This window comes from Apium graveolens, chromosome 5, assembly GCF_009905375.1.
Source record: "Apium graveolens cultivar Ventura chromosome 5, ASM990537v1, whole genome shotgun sequence".
In the NCBI taxonomy this organism is placed as follows: domain Eukaryota; kingdom Viridiplantae; phylum Streptophyta; class Magnoliopsida; order Apiales; family Apiaceae; genus Apium; species Apium graveolens.
In genome coordinates, this window is record NC_133651.1 from 260,494,394 (window position 1) to 260,502,550 (window position 8,157).

The 8,157-nt window shown below is 40.4% G+C and overlaps 1 non-coding gene across 1 annotated transcript; it reads left to right on the top strand.

Annotated features, from left to right (window-relative positions):
* Window positions 1–380: 380 nt before the first annotated feature.
* LOC141662440 (small nucleolar RNA R71) lies at window positions 381–487 on the top strand. Its single transcript, XR_012550557.1, has one exon. It is a non-coding gene; the product is annotated as a small nucleolar RNA R71 (small nucleolar RNA).
* The last annotated feature ends 7,670 nt before the right edge of the window (window positions 488–8,157 follow it).

Here is an 8,157-nt window from a genome sequence, read left to right on the forward strand (position 1 = left end):
GCTTGTCCAACTTTTATTTTTGCAATCACTTAGGAAAAGGTGGTGGAGGATAGAGTTGTTTCTCCTTTATATTACCCTCAGGAAGAGTGTGTTCAATATTAGTTTTCCTTGGTTCCCCCTCTTTCTCCTTTTGCTTTTCTTCTTCATCCTTAACTTCAACTTCTACCTCTTTTGCTTTTTCAGCATCAACAACTTTTCCAGACCTTAAAGTGACAGCTTTGACTTGCTCTTTAGCTTCCTTCCTGCCTGGCACTTCAGTATCGCTGGGAAGTGTGCCAGGTTGATGATTGAGCAAGGCGCCTCCGAAAGCTGCATCGAGCATGGGCCTAGATTGGGCCCCCAAACCATTATAGAAACCAGTGATCACCATCCAGTCAGGCATACCATGATGTGGACACTTTCTCAACATCTCCTTGTAGCGCTCCCAAGCTTCGCACATAGATTCTCCTTGTTGATGCGCAAACTGAGTAAGAGCATTCCTCATAGCTGCAGTCTTGGCCATTGGATAGAACTTCACCAGAAACTTTTGCGCAAGATCTTCCCAAGTAGTGATTGACCCAGCTGGTAAAGAATGTAACCAGTCCTTAGCTTTGTCCCTCAGAGAGAATGGGAAAAACCTCAGTTTGATAGCCTATCAGTAACACCATTATATTTGAAAGTACTACAGATCTCGACAAAATTCCTGATATGCATGTTGGGTTCTTCAGTCGCAGCACCTCCGAAGGAAACAGAATTCTGTACCATCTGAATAGTGCCCGGCTTGATTTCAAAAGTATTGGCCTGAATAGCCGGATGAATGATGCTTGACTGAATGTCATCAATTTTAGGCCAAGAAAAGTCCATAAGAGCTGGATCAGCTTGAACTACACGATCACCCATTGTTTCAGGTTCTTTCTTTTCACTCTCTTTATCCGAATCTTCAAAAACTATCTTCTCTGGAAAGTCAAGAGCTGTATCTGTCTCCTCAGCTTTATCCAGATTCCTCTTACGAGTGCGAGAACGTGTTTGCATAAACGCTCGCTAGAGTACCTGAAACACAACCGGAAGCAGTAAGTACCAGGTCTTAATCAATAAATCCTAATGACCACTGATGGCAAGTACATAAACTAAACAAATTAACACCAAGTCCCCGGCAGCGGCGCCAAAAACTTGTTAGGCACAAAGCATGTGCTAAATAAATCATGCAAGTATACGCGTTCGCAAGTAATATAGAAAGATTTCTAGTTCGTTCCCACAGAGACTCTGATTAATTATATTTAATTAACACTTACTCACCAATGTATGATTATTCTTCAATGTTAAGAAAATAATAATTAAGGTTGATTAACTAATAATAACTACGAGAATTAAACACTTGAATTAACAATATTAAACACACATGAGATCATAACTTCATTACTACTTCATTCAATAGTTATTGTTATTACCCTAAGCATGTAATGGTGATGATATTAATTGAACAACAGGAAACTGATAAATACCAACTTTCGTTATACGAATACCATTCTACCAAACATCCACAATTAAGATAGAAGTTGAATAGGCATCAATTATGTTGAGACCCTATATATCTACAGAATTTGACAACATAATAATTTAAGCGCAAGTTATTCATTATGATTACACTGGGCAAGTAAAACGGTTAGAGTTACCCACTAATCATGCATACAATACACGAACCTATGCTAGCATGGCAAGTTCTAAATCTCAAGATTCACTGTCGCTTCACAAGAGATTAACATGCTATCTTACATGTTCGCGACGCACATAAGACGAATAAGCACAACCTATGCTAGATATCATATAATCACCACATACCAAGGTATTAAACAATTAACTAAAGAAATCCATAGTAAATCCGCTATGATCCTATGATTACAATTAGCCCATAATAGAACTCATCGTCACCATGGGTTCATATGAAAACATGATAAAAACACAACGATATAAACTAATAAAAATACTTAATAAATAATGAAGTACGTCACAAGAGTATTAAGGTTTAAAGCATAAATAAAACTAGCATCCACTGTTACAATGAGTTAAAAGAATCACAAGATAAACGTATGCTTCCTCTTCTTCGTTGTTGCGTGCTAAAACGGTCTTCTCAATCTTCTTGCCTTTTTTCTCGATTATCTTCTATGAAAAAACGTCTTCCCAAAAGGTTTATATAATAACCCAAAAGAACCAGCGCTAATAGAAGCCCAATTGAACTCTACTTAATAAAATCCAGATTCTGAAAATCCGCACCCAGGCGGGCGCCTGCTACCAGGCGGTCGCCTGCTCCCATCAGGCGGTCGCCTGCTCCCATCAGGCGGTCGCCTGCTCCCATCAGGCGGTCGCCTACTCCCATCAGGCGGGTGCCTGCATCACTTCTGGAAAAAATATAATATTGCTTCTGTTTTTGCTAAATTCTTCGCACATCAACCCGGGACTGATTTCAAGCACTTCGTTAAGCTTATTTTGATGAAATCCATCCATCTAAGCAAGTTACACCATGAAATGCAAAAACACTCGAAAACACGTCAAATACACAAAATACTCGAGTTCAAGACACCAATTCAAGCCGTTATGAGACGCTTTAAGTGGTATAAAATGCCACTTATTAGCTTCCTAAAGGAGCTTTGCCCTTAGAGCCAGAATCCCCACGGCTCGAGTTGGATAAGAATTGCTGACAAGTGGTCTCGGATGTAGACCCGAAAGCTTGCCTGAATGGGGCGACAACAGGAGTTTCCCAAGGGCAAGAAAAAAAGGATCGGGTGAACCACATATGAGTATATGCTATGGACGTCCTTGACGCCCCTGTTCCATCCCATTGATAGGTTCACATGACGCATATGATCATCATGATTATCGATCAGCTTAAGAAACTTTTTAGATCCATGGTACATTTTCACGAGTTTCCTCCAATTCATCTTCCTCCTCTGCATCTTCTTGGAGTGCTTCTCTGCAAGAGTAGCCTTTTTTCCGCCAGGTGTGCCTTAGACTCTCACTACTTAGAAGATACCTTCATCTTCTCCGTCGAGACTTGTAAGGTTGCATAGTCACTCCTTATCTTGATACTCTGTGTGGAAGATGCGGCAAAGTAGGCATTGTCCTGGAAGGAAAACAAAATGAGAGAGGTTAAAAAATGAACTCCACGAAAAAAAACCGAGGAACACTAGGCTGACCAAGACCCTCATGAAGGTCTGGTTCCAGCCAAACAAGAGTCAAGGAATCAAACTACCCCATATGGAGGGTCTAGGCCGACCAGAACCCTCACAAAGGTCTGGTCCCGGCCGACCAAGACTCAAAGGGGCCGAATCTTCCACATGGAGGGTCTGGTTAGACCAGGACCTCCATGGAGGTGAGTCTTGGTTGGTCCCAAATTTTCCAAGGTAAAGAAAAATGCGAATGAAAATTTTATAAGTTAAGAGTACCTGGTATAAGGCGTGAGTCCCTAGCGCCTCCGCCTCGAGTAGCTTCTCACCAGAGGAAACATGAAGGAGGTCTGGGGGAGTACTATAATTCTTGGACCACTCTAAGGCAATAGTCGGACTCCCGGACATCGAGTTATTGGTAGATATGCCCCATGAAGGTTCAAAGGGCATTTTTATATTTCCATCTGAACCATCGACTCTTTTATTCCCCGACCCAGAAGCTTCAAGGAATTCCGGTACTTTCAAAATGCGGTTCTCCTGCTCGGCAGCCTTCCTTGCCATCCTCTCAGTAATCGTGTCTCCCTTGTCGTTTTGTGCATCCAAAGCTTCCGTAACTGAAACAAAACAGAGAAATAATTGGTATAAGAACAAACTCGAGCAATTCTAGGGTAGAATGAAAATAAATATCCTCTTTAAAAAGGATACTAATGCCGACCCCACAAGTTTAGTCTCTGTGAAAAATTTCCAATAAGGAGTTTGTCCGTTATCCTTAATAAGACGATATCGGGTGTAAAGCTCTTTGTTAGGGCAAAAACACACGCTAATATTCACGCAAGTATACGCGTTCGCAAGTAATATAGAATACTTTCTAGTTCGTTCCCACAGAGACTCAGACTAATTTATTGTCTAATTAAACTCACTCACCAATGTATGATTACTTCTCAATGTTAAGACACTAACACTTAGAATTGTTGACTAAATATTAACTACAATTAAGTACTTAATTAATTACTTAATCAACACTTCAAATTATCAATAATAAAACACTCATGAGATCACAACTTCATTACTACTTCCTTCAATAGTCATTGTTAATTCCTTTAGCATGTGACAGTGATGATATTAATCAAATAACACGAAACTGATAGAAGCCAACTTTCATTGTACTAATACCATTCTACCAAACATCCACAATTAAGATAGAAGTTGAATAGTCATCAATTATGTTGAGTTCCTATATGTCTACAGAAATTGACAACACAACGATTTAAGCACAAGTTACTCCTTTTGATTACATAGGGCAAATAAAATTGTTAGAGTTACCCACTAATCATGCACAACGTACATGAACCTATGCTAGCATGGCAAGTTCTAAATCTCAAGACCCACCGTCGCTTCACAAGAGATTAACACCCTATCTTATATGTTCACGACGCACATAAGACGAATACGCACAACCAATACTAGATATCATATAATCATCACACACTAAATTATTAAACAATTAACTAAAGAACTCCATAGTAAATCCGTTGTAACCCCATGATCACGATTAGCCCATAATAGCACTTATCGTCATCATGGGTTCATATGAAATCATGATAAACAAATACAAGAAAATAATAACTAAACTAATTATATTAAATTAGAGTACGTCACAAGAGTAAATAGGTTCAAAGTAAGAAAACTAGCATCCAACGTTACAACGAAACAAGAATCACAAGAAAATATGCTTCCTCTTCGTTGCTGTGTACTAAAACGGTCTTCTTCCTTATCTCCTTCGCTCCTTGCGTAATACCACGATCCTCTCCCTTGAAAATGTCCCCAAATCTACTTATATAATAGTCCCATAAAACTCAGATTACATAGAAGTGGAAGCCAAACAGAAATAGGAGTCCTAAAATAAATTATCTTTTTTTCCGAAGCTGCGCGGCCGCTCAGCATAGCTGAGCGGGCGCTCAGCTTCCTGCGCGGTCGCTCAGCATTGCTGAGCGGGCGCTCAGGACCCTTCTGGAAAATTCCTGAGTTTGCTCCGTTTCTTCGCCGTAATCTGCCCATTTGTTCCCTTTCTCAATGATGAACACATGCCAAGGCTTATTCTTGATGATTACTCCTCCGAAATGCAACTAATACCCTGAAATGCATAAACACTAGAAAAACGCATCAAATACACAAAATACTTGATTTCAATGCACCAATTTAAGCCATTTTAAGATGTTCTAAGTGGTATAAAATGCCACTTATCACTCTTCAGTCGTAATGTGTAAAATTTAGTGACCACTATCTACGAGATAGCTGAAGTCACGCCTAAAATACTTTCCCCGGTCACCTTCTTCCCACTCTAAGACCACGAACTTTTTATCCCATTTATGAATCGAGTCATGAAGAGAGTGAGTGTTCACGATATAGGGAACACGAGGCCTGTGTTGAATCAGAACCCGGCAGGATCTAGAAGAAGGATAGCTCTTCAATAAAAATATGCTTCTGAATATTGTGACATTCAAACGGATTCCAAGGTCATTACACTTTACATTAAATACAAATTATGAATGCCCATATGCTGGGATAAAGCTGACAAGGGTGGACCTTTAACTCGGCAAGAAGCCTGGGAATGAAGTGGTGCAGAGGAAACCTCAACGGGCCTTTAACGCTGCTCTGTACACATACAGTCTGGTGCTACTCAAGTTGCAGGCCCTCTCATTGGACTTGGCTTTGTAAACTTTGATGCATTCAGGCCAGGGGTAGCTCAACCTGATCTCATCAATGTCCTCCTTACAAAGCATGCTTCTATGCTTAAAGGCATCAAGATGCACAGTATTCGAGTACTCATCAGCTAGTTCATCTAGCATGCTTTTTAAGATGTTTGAACAACAATTAAGAGAGTTTGGGTAAATGAAAGCTATATACCTTTCAATGACCTTATTATGGCATACTTGTGCCTAGCTTCCTGAGCTAAGATGAAAGGCTTGTTGTGATAGTCTTGAGATGTTTTAGAACACTGAGGGAAGTTGAGAGTTTTTTGTGCTAGTGGAGAGTTTGAGAGACATTGAGAAATGAAGGTGTGAATGAAAATTAGCACTTATCATCTTCTTTTATAGGAGAATGGGAACCTGCTACAACAGGTCACAACTCTGTCTGGTTCACGCTAACAGGTAGCACTCGAAAAAAGACCGAAAAATGACAGAAAAATGGTCAAGTACTGATGGAAAAGGATATAATAAATGAATAAAGCAATGTAAAACATCATCTATCGTCATTGTCATCCAAGAAAAACTTAATTAAAGCTTAACACAAGGTGTACATCCTAATCCAATACTAATTACGCTAATCATAATGATTAGTGGGAATGTTATGGCAAGAGTAAGGTTTAGCTCTTAAACTAAAACTAATGGCCATTTCTAGCCAGGACTTGATACTGAGAAGATTCTCAAGAAAAAGTTTCATGAAGACTAGAACATCCACGGAACCAAGTTCGTGAAGAGTATAACGTCCACAGAACCAAGTTTCGTGAAGACTAGAACCTCCACGAAAGTGAAGACTAGAACCTCCACGGAAGTGAAGATCAGAACCCTCACGGAGGTGAGATTTGGGCCTACAAAGAGTCAAGAGAGCCGAGTCCTCTAAATGGAAGGGTTCAGTCGAGTGGAATGCTCTCCAAAAAAATAAAAATAAAATAAATTCAAGGGACTCCACGACCCTTCCGACCAGAACCTCCACAGAGGTGGAGGCCCGGCTGACCAAGAAATATAGGCGCCGAGTCCTCCACAATGGAGGGTGAGGCCGAGTGAACCCTCCTATTAAAAAAAAATCGAGAACGCTTATGACCCGACCGACCAGGTCCTCCACGGAGGTGGAGTCCCGGCCGACCAAGAGTCAGTGGAGCCGAGTCTTCCACATGGAGACCTCTCGCTTAACAGAACCTCCACGGAGGTTGGTACAGAGCCTCCTAGAGGATTTCATGTGACCCTCCTGGGACAATTTTGGAGAAAATTTGATTTTTTAAAACTTTTCAGGATTTTAGACTTAGCCTCGTTTAGGGCTGATTAGTGAGGGTTTGTCCGGATTAGGTCCGATTAGTATATATTACACATAATTAACCTAAATTAAGGGTAATTAGTAACTTTTATGATAAAATTGGCCCCTTCTAGGGCCATTTAACTTATTAATGAACGCGATTAGCATATATTAAGGATAATTAGTGGCTTGTGTATACTAATTAGCCCTAATTAAAACTAGTTAGCCCTGATTAGGGCCGGGTGACAATTTTCACCCTATAACTAACCTTCATGAAGGTTAAAGGGTGATAAACGCTCACTTTTTAGTTCTGATTAGGACCGTTTAGTGTCAAACACTATTTAATTATCCTATGCAAAGGCCCCCTAAGTGTGTACTCGCAGTAAAAATGTAGAAGTCATTGTAAAGGTGTAGGTCACTCCATACTTTATGATAAAACGCCGATACCTTTGAAGGGCCGATACCCAAGAAGGGCCGAAAGTACCTCGAGTCGCGAATAGACCATTATAACTTCCACGAAAACTCGAGTAATTTTTCCGGAAGTTGGGAGAAAATGATATAGAAAATATATCCTAAAGACACATAAAATGTCGCATTAATTACACTCAGAATTCTTGTCTAAATCCCAATACAAACCAGGTTGGTCAAGGCCCATGAGCAGAAGCCATCAAGGCCCACAAGCAAAAGTCGTTAAGGTCTACAAACATAAGTTGCTTACGGGCTAGGCCCTATACGGCTGTAATACTAGAGATATAACGTTTAAAATGGATACTAACTCCAACAAGGAAGGATTTAGAATCTACTTTCTTACAGGAGTCCGAATTACCATCTAAGTCGGAGACTTGTCCACCAAATCTCCCAACATAAGTCTAATCCCAGACTCACCTCTATATAAAGGGCTCTACCCCTCAGTCAAGAACTATATTTTTGCTTCATTCTCTATAGAGTTATGTAGGCTTCTTGCGAGGACAGCCAGTCCACGACCGCAAGCGCAACCACTAAA